We start from the raw sequence: 12,884 nt of genomic DNA on the forward strand, positions 1-12,884 counted from the left end.
CTTGATGATCTGCTGAAACCATAGGTTTTGTTTTATATGAAATGTGCTTCATTGAAAATTTTCCAAGCCGGCCTTTGCTGGCTTGAAAGGTAAGGTCTTGTGCTCTTGCATTCTTGTTCTCGCAAGTCTTGGCAAAATGCTAAACTCTTCACAAGTTATTGTGGTGCCCAAGGGCATGCTTTCCAGGCTTGATCTTCTGGCCATCGATCGAGAGAGTTAAGTAGACACAAATTTTCCTGCACTCCTGCTCAGCCTTGCCCTCCTGAGAAGCAGAGATGGGGGTGGGGGTCAGCGTGTGCCAACGAGGAACTTTAAATCTGTGAAATAACAATAAAAAACAACTGTCCCAAAACCACTGCTGGAAAAAGTTATGATTTTTACATGTCATCCTTTCTACTTTTAAGGTCCTCAAGAGCAGTATTTTTCCATCTTTGCATTCCTAGCTCTTGTTAGAATGTGAAGTGATTCTGCCCCAGTGTCTTCCTGTAGGGCATGCAAAGCAGCCACTCCTCATTCAATTAATATCTACTCTGCATTTTCCAGGGCAGATATTGAATCACCAAGGATCCTACATGACATCCGTCTTCTTTTAAATCCCTCTTGGCTTGTGGTGAAAGTGGGAGTTTACTTGGGATTGTTCTGGTTATAGCATGGACACTCCTGATTCGCTGGAGCTCCTCCCTGGGATACAAGAGCCCTGGTTTTCAGGTTTGGAGAAAAGCACAAAATCCATGTGGGTTTGGGGGCACAGCACCCCTCCCCCAAATAGGGACTGAAAACAGCATAATGTCAGTGTTAAATAGATTTGGCACAGATTCTTCATCTCCCATAATTGCTGTCATAGTCATGATTTGCGAGGCACAAAAGTGCATTGTTCATTATGGCATCACTCCAAGTGCTGACAAAGACTGTCCCCTTGACCAAACTTTAATCAGGCTCCTCTGAGCCCTCTTCTTGACTAGTCCTTAACTTTGGCCCATGAGAACTGCAGGCTCTCAGCACAAGTGATTTCATCTACTCCCCACACTAAGAGATTTCAATAAACATGAGTCTGGTTTCTAACAGCTCAAGGTCTCATCCCTGAGATGATGACTCCAGCTGCCTTAAGAATCTGCCTGGGAAAGCCCAATACTGCCAAAAGGATTTACTGTCTGTTCCAGCCAATACCTCCCTACAGACCCTTGACCTCCCTTTTCTTAGAAGCATTTCCTTAAAAAAAACAAAAACAAAAACAAAAACTTGCAATTATAAATCCTTTCTCTATTCTTTTGCAAAGTATTTTTATAACTCAGGGATGTCTTTCTCAAGAACCTGGGGGTGGTCATCCCTTTGGATGTAATTATCAGGAAAGATAGGGCCCCTGCCCCCCAGCCTCTATGGAGGGTAGGAGCCTCACTTTGATAAGAACACAGGCAGCTAATCACACTGATTCCTCCCTTTTGAATATTTCCAAGCTTTAAGACCTTTAGCTCATCCCAGCATTTCAGAAGCCCCCTGCCTTTTGTTTTGGCAGAGTTGAGCTCAGTTCAGACTGAGTTCTCTCCCCTGTTGCAGTATTACTGAATAAAATCTGTTTTGCCTTTAGCTAGTGACCAGCTTTGTTTCTCTCTGACAGTGTGTAACTTAGTGTGTTGTAATTGTGTCAATAGTCCATCTTTGATTTTGGATTGACTATGCTTTGTGCAGAAATAGACCTAGTTTAATGTTTAAAATTGTGAATATTGTGACTGTTTTCCAGGGATTCAGTTCACGAACACGAGAACGAGGACAGTGACCAATGCCAGCACACCCAGATGTCACTGAAAGAGAAAGATATGTAAAACCAAATGAGGGAGGTAAAAAACCCAAACAAACATTCTGCACAATACGCAGAAAAGAACTTGGGACTAAGCATGGTGGAGAGGGGGATGTGAAAGCTATCAACAAAAATTCAACTCACTGTCAAGTTAAGAAGAAAAAAGAGAATTTTATTTGAGCCAAACTGAGGATTATAACTAGGGAGACAGACTCTCAGAAGCTCTGAGAACTGTTCCACCTGGTAAAAGTCGAAGGTACAGTCATATACGTTTCTGAGACAAAGGATTGTACATGAAAATGACATACCAGTATTTTACATAAAGTCCACCAATGACACATAGTCCAGATCAGCAGCTACAAAATGAACAGCAAGGTCCATGACCCCTTACACAGCTGGGAAAGAAGGCTATTCTGCTAAGAAGTTACACCGCTAGCATCAAAGTAAGGAAAACAAAATTGATATTTATGGTGGAGCAGGCACTCCCGTCTTCGAGGAGCTCTGGTTAATGTGTAATGCAGATGCACACTATTTATTAGGGAGGGAGGAGGTCCAAACAAACACTGAGAGGGAGAATTTTATGTTTAATTTTTTCTTGTCCTGCTTTAAAAATATAAATTTTATTTCATCAAAAAACATGTGGAGCTCGATTCTCACAAGTTTGGGATAAGCTGTGCAAGTACTTCTAAATCAATTAAAAGTTTTATTAATTCCCCCAAAGGTACCAATGTTCATTAGAAAATGGTTGCCACTGAATTAGCTTGGGCATTCTACAGGAATGAACATTACAGCTGTTGTTCCCTTGGTTGTTCTATGAAACCCAGAGAAGCCACATTTCCAGAGTGGAATTTGCAACTAAAATGTCCAACAGTTGAACAAAAAGGGAAATTTTGATAGCAGATATTTTAACCTCATACAGTGTAGCGCTGATTCTGTCAGATCTTACCAACAATCATGCTTTCTACAAGTGATGTGTTAAATCATGTCAACAAAAATTGTTCCTGCTAGCATTTAGGTACTTTGATTCAAAAAATGAAGTTTCAAATCTTCTTAATCTCCTTAAAGATCTTTTTTAAATTAATTAATTTGTTTCTGGAGTATAGTTGCTTTACAAGGTTGTTTCTACATTGTTGTTACATTGTTAGTTTCTACTGTACAGCAAAGTGATTCAGCTATACATATACATATATCTCCTCTTTTATGGATTTCCTTCCCATTTAGGTCACCGCAGTGCATTAAGTAAAGTTCCCTGTGCTATATAGTATGTACTCATTAGTTACCTATTTTATACCTAGTATCAATAGTGTATATGTGTAGATCCCAATCTCCCAATTCATCCCACCACCCCTCCCTTTCCCCCTTGGTATCCATACATTTTTTTCTCTATGTCTGTGTCTGTATTTCTGTTTTGCAAATAAGATCATCTTAATGAAACCAAAGAAAATATTGAATAAAGGATTATTGATATCTTGTCTAAATACAAACTAGACTTTGCTCATTTATCTGCATATTCCACAGCGCAAATGTAAACGCTGGTGAATTCTGTCCAATCTATAAACATCTTATCAGATAAAGTGAAAAGATCTCACCCGCTAAATGTCCAGCACACCTTGTATATAACACTGATAAGATGGGTGTACCTTGCTTTCCTGTGACATTGAGGCCTCTGTAATGACAGCTTTGGTCACTCTTCAGTTTCTCAAAATGCACAGAAGCAATTCTTGAGACTTTGTGCAGAAACGGAAGGAACTAGCCCCTTAGACATGTGCCCAGAAGCAGGTGTTGGTGTTGTCGGCCACAGAGTAGATGTAAAAATATTGGTCTGTTGTAGAATCAGTAGATTTTCCACTTTACTCTTTAGAGTCTGGATCAGGAAGAGTGTATTCCTCTAATTTGGAAATACATTGAGGATAAAAAAAGAGAAGGGATTACAAGCAGAAATGTATGTGCTGTTTTTCTAAAACTGCTTGATGATCTTTGAGAGGACACAAGAGGCTTTAATAAGGATGAGTTGACTGCACCCGGGATTCCAGTGCTGTGTGTGGGCTGCAACCTAAACTCATACAGGAAAAAAACAAAACCTAAAAAAGGCTGATTTCTTTGGAAATAATGTTGCTTCAAAACTCAAAATGAAGTCTCCAGAAGAAGACAGTCAAGTTAAACACAGACCTTTCTTGATTTATTTACTAAAACTAACTTATTTGTAATCCAACTTTGCTCTCAGAAGTTCAGATGACTTCTGTGCTTTAAAGCCATTTTCCCTGACAAATAGAGGTTTAACTTATGGTGATGTCCGATGTATGTAGGAGTTTTACAGTGAAGGGCATTTTAGACCTGGAAGAGCCTGTACAGGTTAGTAGATGCAAAGGATGTGATTGACAAACTCCTGGGCTACCTACACTACCCTGAAGATATAAAGTAGGTGAGATTTGAAAACACATTTATACAGCTAAAATCCTGCCATTGCTAGTAGATAAAATCCCAAGCTTTCTCTACTCAAACGTGTTTTTCAAGAGGCTATTCAGCTCAATGTCCTCACATTATACTCATATGAGGAATCAGTGGAAGCTGGGCTTGATAAGAGCAGAAAAGCAAGTCAAAATGAATTGTGCATTTGACCCTATTTTCATCACTACCTAAAAGAGAAAGAAGAATGTCCCAAAGGCAAAGGGCAGCTCAGAAAAGTATTATTGGAGAAGGAAAAAGAAAGAGTAAAAAACCCCATGGTATCGTGGGACAGAGAGAAACATGTCATTGCTGTTTTTTAATTAAATGTAGGAAACAATCCTATTGTACTTATCATCTCTTTTAAAAGTCACACATGTGGGAGTTCCCTGGCTGTCCAGTGGTTAGGACTGTGCTGTCACTGCTGAGAGCCTGGGTTCAATCCCTGGTCTGGGAACTAAGATCCCACAAGGTGCTCACTGAGGCAAAAAAAAAAAAAAGGAAAGAAAAGAAGAAAATAAAGAAAAGGTGATTAAAAAAAAGTCGTACATACGTATATCTTAAAACCACACAATAATTTACCTACAAAATTTAAATATCTAAAAAGAAGAGAATTGCTGTAGCAGAGGACAAAAACACAAAATCGTTGTTATGTTTTCTCATACATATTATTTCATTAGCCCTACTCTTAACTTCTATTAATTGCCACTATTAATAATCCTATTGTTGTTTTCTTTCAATAATTTATAATTTAACATTTATGTAAATGTAGAAAAGTATAGAATCAAAAGAATTTCAAAGACATCTATTTTCATATTTTTATGTTAATGTAATAACATGTATATAATTATTTTTGTGTGCTATATTTTTATGCAGCGTTTTAGGTCTTGTATGGCTGTGTCATGATTGCTGTCTTAATGAGCTGATCATCCCAAGTACTAGCAACCCCTCTTCATTGGAATAGAATTATAGTTTGTCAAAACGTCTTTTTCTAAAAATATCTGTTTTACACACACACACACACACACACACACAGAGTAAGCCTCCCAGGTCTGTCATATCATACCCTTGATTTGGGTGAACACTGAAACATTAGGTGAGCACTTCCATGGAAAATCCTGCATTAAGGTCTTGACCTCCACCTTGGTGCCTCAGACTTTGTTTCTGCAGTTAACAATACATCTTTTGATGTATTTTCTAAATTGCAAATGTTTCTCTCACTCTTGACTGCCCTATGGATGGTCCTTTTCCTGAACACCAATTCAGTAAAGCTTTGTGAATTCCCTGTCTCTGTATGATCAGGAACAGACACACTTGGACCTCACCTTACGGCACAGACTCTACCAGGACCGAAGTTCACACTGTTCATCAGGGAAATGCTAGGGAGGGTTGTGCCTCTGATGATGGACCAGTCAGCTCTGGGATGCGCTCATCAACTTCAGGAGATCCAGGAGAACTTTAATTATTCACTGTGACTGGTGTTTGAAAAGTTGCCCATTTCCTTGTCCATTTTAAGGCATAATTTGCTTACAGTTTTTCAATATTTAATGTTTAGAAGAAAAACCTATTAGATTCATTAACAGAGGCTTTGTGTGGTTAACTGTTTGTGGACTGCATTCTTTTGGGAGGTCTGGTCTCTCCTGGTGTGCTGTTTACTTCTCCAGGGGACCAGTGAACAAAAGCATACTGCTTTCCAAGTTTATTTATATTTTCATAGGTGATACATTCACATGGTTCAAAATCCAGAGTGTATAAAAAAGCATATAGTAAAAATTCTTCATTTCTCTCCTGCAGCAATGATGCTCTTTCCCCATCCATTTCCTTTTCTCCCCCCTAGTGTAATTTGCAAGCAAATATACTCTCCCTTTTCCTTTTCTCACCCCATGAAAATGGTAGCTTATTATTATACACCCTGTACTAAACATGGTTTTTTTTTTTCTCTTTCAAAATACATCTTGAATATCCAACCAATGCTATCAGTTGCTTGCAAACCTTCCACAAGTATTTTATGTACAGTAAGTCCACTACATACAAACCTTCAAAGTTGTGAGATTTCAAAGATGTGAACATGTGTTTGCATGTCCAATCGTGTAAGTTAGTTCAGTTGTCTGGTGTACGTTGTCACGTGAGTGTATCCTCTACAAGTGGTTGTGTTTTTGTGTACTTTACTGTACAGTACTGTATAGAGTATAGTGGTACGGTATCTTTATTTCAAACCTAGGATGTCTGGAAGCAAGCGTAAAAGCAGTGGTGATGTGGCTGGTACTGCTGTACTTTTCAAGGTACTGTACTGTAGGATTAAAAACGTTTATTTTTATGTTTGTTTTTTATGTATTATTTACATGAAAAGTATTATAAACCTATTACACTAGAGTACTATAAAGCCAATTGTGTTAGTTGGGTACCTAGGCTAACTTTGTTGGACTTATGAACAAATTGGACTTATGAATGTGATCTCGGAACAGAATCTGTTTGTTTGTAGGGGACTTACTGTAATATGCAAGCAAATATGCTCTCCCATCTCCTTTTCTCCCCCCATGAAAATGGTAGCTTATTATTATATGCCCTGTACTAAACATGGCTTTTTTTCCTCTTTCAAAATACATCTTGAATATCTTCAATATCCATGCTTAAATAATTTTCTCATTCTCTCTAATGACTTCAGAGTATCCATTTTATGGATGTACCCAAAATTATCTAACCAGGTGCTTATTGAGAAATACATAGGTGATTCTAATCTCTTGTTGTTACAAACGGTGCTGCAGTGAAGAAGCTTGTATTTTGACTTTCCCCATGTTTGTGGATTTATGCTATGATAAATTACAAATAGACTTGATGGATGAGAGGGATGTGTTTTTAAATCTTGCTAGATATTTTAAAATCACTGTCCACAGAAATTATACCAACTTAACTGCCTCTAGGAATTTATGAGAATGCCTATTTCCTATATTCTTGCTCACATAGCATGTTTTCAATTTTTTTCTTTTTGTCAAGCTGACAAGTAAGTAAGTAACATCTTGACAGAGCTCTAATGTAACTTTTTATGAGTGAGGTTAAACATTCTATTAGCTTCTACTGCTGTATAACAAATTACCACAGATTTAGTGGTTTTAATAACACAAACATCTGTGATCTGTTTCCATGGATGAGAAGTCTGGGCACAGGTTAGCTGGGTCCTCTGCCCAGGGTCTCACCAGGCTGAACTGAGGTGACTTCTGGGCTGTGTTCTCATCAGGAGGTTCAACAGGGAAGGGCTGACCTCCTGGATCATTTAGGTTGCAGAATTCAGTTCCTTGCAGCTGTAGGACTGAAGTCACCATTCTCTTGCTGCTTTTCTGCTGGGAGATCCTCCCTAGTCATAGAAGTGTAATTTGCAAGCAAATATACTCTTCCTTCTCCTTTTCTCACCCCATGAAAATGGTAGCTTATTATTATACACCCTATACTAAACATGGCTTTTTTTCTCTTTTAAAATACATCTTGAATATCCAACCAATGTTATCAGTTTCTTGCAAGCCTTCCACAAATATTTTATGTACAGTAAGTCCCCTACATACGAACCTTCAAAGTTGTGAACTTTCAAAGATGTGAACGTGTGTTTGCATGTTCAATCATGTAAGTTAGTTCAGTTGGCCCACTTGGCCCACAACACAGCAGCTTATTAACTCAAAGTCAGCAGGAGAATGGTTCACCTCGGTCTGCTCAGATAGAGTTCTACAGAACATATTGCCACCAAGGGAGCGACCATCCATCATCTTTGCTTTGTAATATAACTTAGTGAAGGGAATGGCTGTCCCATCAAATTCACAGTTCCCATGCACACTCCAGGGGACAGGATTACTAAGGCCATGCACAGCACAGGACAAGAGTCTAGGGTCACTTTAGAATTCTGGCTATCACAAGCATTTTTTCCCAAATTTAAAGGCCATTTGTAGTTCCATTCTGTGAGCTGTCTTTTGACATACTTTGTCTATTTTTTTTCACACGTTCTGAAAAGAGCAAGGTTGCATAAATGAGTACATGACAAGTAAAGGAGAGAATCCACTGAACAAGCTTTTCCCCTTCAGAGAAAGGCAAGTGGGTGAAAAGATACACTTCTCTGAGAATTCGCTTTGGAGGACCGCTGTTTTGTCAAATAGGTCAATCCTCTGTCTCCGAATCCTTCCTCTCACTGAGGATGGGCCTTTTGACTCCTGTTTCTCTCCATCAAGAGCTTAATGGCAGGGGGTGGGGAGTGTTAAGCAGATTCTATTTCAAGGCTAATTTAATATCAGAACACTTTTTTTTCTGTAAGGTTTTTAAAATTGAAGTATAGTTGATTTACAATGTTGTGTTAATTTCTGCTGTACAACAAAGTGACTCGGTTATATACATACACATTCTTTTTTCATATATGTTCTTCTCCATTATGGTTTATCACAGGATATTGAATAGAGTTCCCTGTGCTATACAGTAGGACCTTGTTGTTTATCCATTCTATATATAGAAGCTTACATCTGCTAACCCCAACCTCCCACTCCCTCCCTCCCCCCGCACCCCTCCCCCTTGGCAACCACCAGTCTGTTGTCTATGTCCATGATTTTAATATCAGAACTCTTGTTGCTCATCTGGATCAAAGCTTATCCCTACTTCTTGTGCAACCTCATCATGCCACTTGTAGCTGATTTTCCACAACAATAAAGATGGATCCTGGTATTAGCATAAAATATTACAGTTGGAACCATCAGCAGGTCTGGGGCCTCTGGGATCTTTTGTGTGTGTGATGAGGGGGGCAGTAAAGAAGCAAGAGGGAACATTAGGTAAGCCTGTGGGCAAAAGGGAATAAAAAAGGCAATATTAGCTAATATTTACACTATATTTACTATGTGCAGGCATTTTTCTAAGCATGTTTACATTTATTAACTCATTTCAGTCTTATAAAAATCCATGTGGAAGATACTATTAATCTCCTTATTTTAAAGATAAAATTGAGGCACTGAAAGTTAAGTAAATTAGCCAAGGTAGAATAGGATTTGAATCTAGGAAGTCCAGTTCTAAAGTGTGTGCTCTTATCCCTTAAATAACAAGTATCACAGGGCTAAGTGAGAATCCCAATTACTAGCAAGAGATCACTAAGCTCTTCTATGGAATGACTGACCCTCGAGTCCTGGAGGGGGGATTTTATACCCCACCTCTGCTGCAGAAAGGCAGCTGGAGCATATATAGCTACTGCTATGGCCTGAATGTCCCCCCCACCCCCCACAGACACCAAATTCATATGTCAGCAATTAATACCCACTGTGATGGGATTAGGAGGAGGGGCCTTTGAGAGATGATGAGGTCATGAGAGTGAAGCCCTGGTGAACGGGATTAGTGCCTTCATTAAAAGAGGCCTGAGGGTCCTCTTGCTTCCTTTGGCCATGTGAGGACACAGCGAGAAGTCAGAAGCCTGCCACCCAGAAGAGGGCTCTCTCCAGACTCTGACCACACTGGTACTCCAATGCCAGCCTCCATGATGGCATAACTGCTGGAACTGTGAGGAACAGGTGTGGGTTGCTCATAAGCCAGCCAGCCAGCCTATGGTATTTGTTACAGCAGCCCAAAGAGACTAGGACAGCCACTCTATACTAGACACTGAGAAAGACATTTTAGCTTAGTTTGCAATGTTCAGGGTTAATTCTCGAAGGTTCATAATGGGACCAATTATGATGCTGATGACACTACTGCTATGGTGACTATGACTGAAGATTATGATACCATCGAAACACAGCAACTCCCATGATGATAATAAAAACAGTAGCTAATATTTATCAAGAACCTTCTATGTGCCAGGTACTGTGCTAAGCACTTTTTATATATTATCTCATTAAATCTTCTCAACAACCAGAGGTAAGGACTATTATTTTTTTTTAAAGATTCTTTTATTTTTATCAAATTTATTTTTGGCTGCATTGGGTCTTCGTTGCTGCACGTGGGCTTTCTCTAGTTGCAGTGAGCGGGGACTACTCTTCTTTGCAGTATGTGGGCTTCTCAGTGCAGTGGCTTCTCTCATTGTGGAGCACCGGCTCTAGGGGCGCGGGCTTCAGTAGTTGCAGCACATGGGCTCAGCAGTTGTGTCTCGATGGCTTTAGAGTGAAGGCTCAATAGTTGTGGCACACTGGCTTAGTTGCTCCGTGGCATGTGGGATCTTCCCGGACCAGGGATTGAACCCGGGTCCCCTGCACTGGCAGGTGGATTCTTAACCACTGCACCACCAGGGAAGTCCAGGACTATTATTTGTCAGGACTCTTGCCTTTACCAGTTTTTTTCATTTAAGCCACGGAACCAAATTTAAGTAATTTAAGTTGACAGCAAAGAGAAATATAAGGATGGAATGTCAGAATGCTTTTGAAAGCTGAGGAGATTAAATGTGGAAATACTTGGACCAGCGGCTGCTATTTTAAACTGCTATACAAATGAAAGATGTGTATGAAATATATGAATGAAAAATTATCTACCCTGATTTTGTTCTACACTGAAAGTAGTCAAGAGACCAGGGGGCAAGAGCAAAATCTGCCCTGTTCCCCTGGGAGATGCTGGCAGCTAATGCCTCAGCCGTCTGGCTTGGCGATGCCAGGCTGACACCTACCCCAGGGACCTGTGTGGATAAGGCGGTGGGGGGGAGGAATTCAGAACCTCCAAATACAGAAGCCTCAAGTCCCCAAGGGAGACCAAAATTTTATCCTTCTGTTTTATCCTAGAGGCAGTAACCTGCTCCCCAACGCAGAGAGATAAGACTTACCTCAATTTGAACGAAACCTCCCAGTCCAGTCTCATGCTTTGGCCAAGTTTAGCTTCTGACACTCCCACCTCACTGTCTTCCATGGGTCCTGCTTGATGCTGCCTCTTCTGGAAATGGAAATGCCTGTATCCCATGTGCTGCACAGAGACAGATGAAGTCACGGATAGGAAAGCACAGTGCTCATAAGATGTGGCTTCGTACAGCTACTACTCTGGTCAAGAGCTGGCTTGGGAATTTCCACAGAAATTTCACTTCAGCAGATAATGAGATTTATTTTATTATTTTATTTTATTTTTAGATAATGAGATTTTATAAGGAAATCATACAACCAGGAAAGCCCCTCCTCTGACTATGCCACTTTACTTTTCAAAATATCCCTGGAGTTCTCCAGTGCTCACAGAGTCAAGCCCGAAATCCACGAGCCCACTGAAACCAAACACTGACCATCCTTGTCAGTCACTTCGGTCTCCTAGAGATGCCTGTGCAACTGGGAAGTGGAATTCACATCCTAGGGGTGGACCTTTGACCAAGGGGAGATAAGAATCCCCTTTCCACTTGCACAAGATAAGCTACTGACCTCAGATGCATTTTGCCCCACAGATGCAGCAGTGAGCTGCAGTCAGCAGTGGCCAGCTCGACAACATACTCACACTGGCTCCCCGCCCTTCCCTGTTTCCTCCTCTTGCCCCTCACTTCTGCTCTCCAATACAGCAATAATAGTGCACAAGGACTCCCCTGTCTCAGGCTCTGCTTTCCAGAGAACCCAGTTAAGACATCCTCAGTTCCACCTATCAAAACCCTCACCACTAATTCAGTCATCTTATTTTGAGACCATCGTTTGTTTGAGGCCATATAAGATTGTTGAGAAGGAAAGGGCTCAGAGTCCACACTGGTTTTGAATCCTAGTCCCGCCATTTACTGGCTGTGTCACCTTGAGCAGGTTGCTGTGGGGGATACTGTTGGACCAACTGTTCAAATGTCAACGTATGCTCCTTCTAGCGGGACGCTGGAGGCTGAAATGTGTATTTTCTAAGCAGCAATGCAGCTAACATTCTGGGTATGCATTAGATGTGTGAGATTTGAAAGGCAGAATTGAATTGGAGAGCATCTTTCTCCTCCTCCTTGGCTTCTCCTGGTGAGCAATGCTGTGACAACATTCCCAGGACGACACTCCCGTTATCCTGGGTGTTGAGAGGCAGCCACGATGACAGAATGGTCTGAATGTTTGCTCTCCATACCCCTGGTCAGAACAAAATGAGCAGGGCACTGTTTTCAGTCGGCAAAAGGCTATCGGGTAAATAACTAGTGGATTCGAAGGTAGAACTTTCAAAACAACAGCTTTCAAGGAACAATATTGGAACTGGCACTGACTGGAGTAACTGCAAAAGTCAAGATGAACAGCAACTCTTCCCTTTTGAAAATAATGTTTTGTCAGCTCAGAGTAACAATGATGGCCATTGCGATGACTGCAATTTGTGCATTATAAATGGTATGTTTTAAATAAAACTTACACTGCTATATTTCTTTGCTAGAAAAAGCCTGTTTATCCCCAGGTAATTTTTCACGTTCGTCTCCCTGAATAGAGCCTCCTTTTTCTAGCAAACAGCAATGCCCATATTAACGGTATAAAATGGATCCAAATAAAAAACAAATTGTGTAAAGTAAAAAAAAAAAAAAAAGAAAAAGATTCCTTCTTCTTCCTGGAGGACTTCCTTAGAGCCTAATCTTAACTCTACTCTCTGTCACAATGAGATTGTGGGTAAAGCCCTCCGACTGTCTCAGCCTCTGCTCTCCATCTGTAACCTGTCAGTGATGATTCCCACCCCATGCAAGAGTGTCTTCTGCAGATGGTCTGCCTGAAAGCCTTTGGCTGTGAGCATGCCT

Source organism: Hippopotamus amphibius, chromosome 3 (genome assembly GCF_030028045.1).
Source record: "Hippopotamus amphibius kiboko isolate mHipAmp2 chromosome 3, mHipAmp2.hap2, whole genome shotgun sequence".
Taxonomy (NCBI): domain Eukaryota; kingdom Metazoa; phylum Chordata; class Mammalia; order Artiodactyla; family Hippopotamidae; genus Hippopotamus; species Hippopotamus amphibius.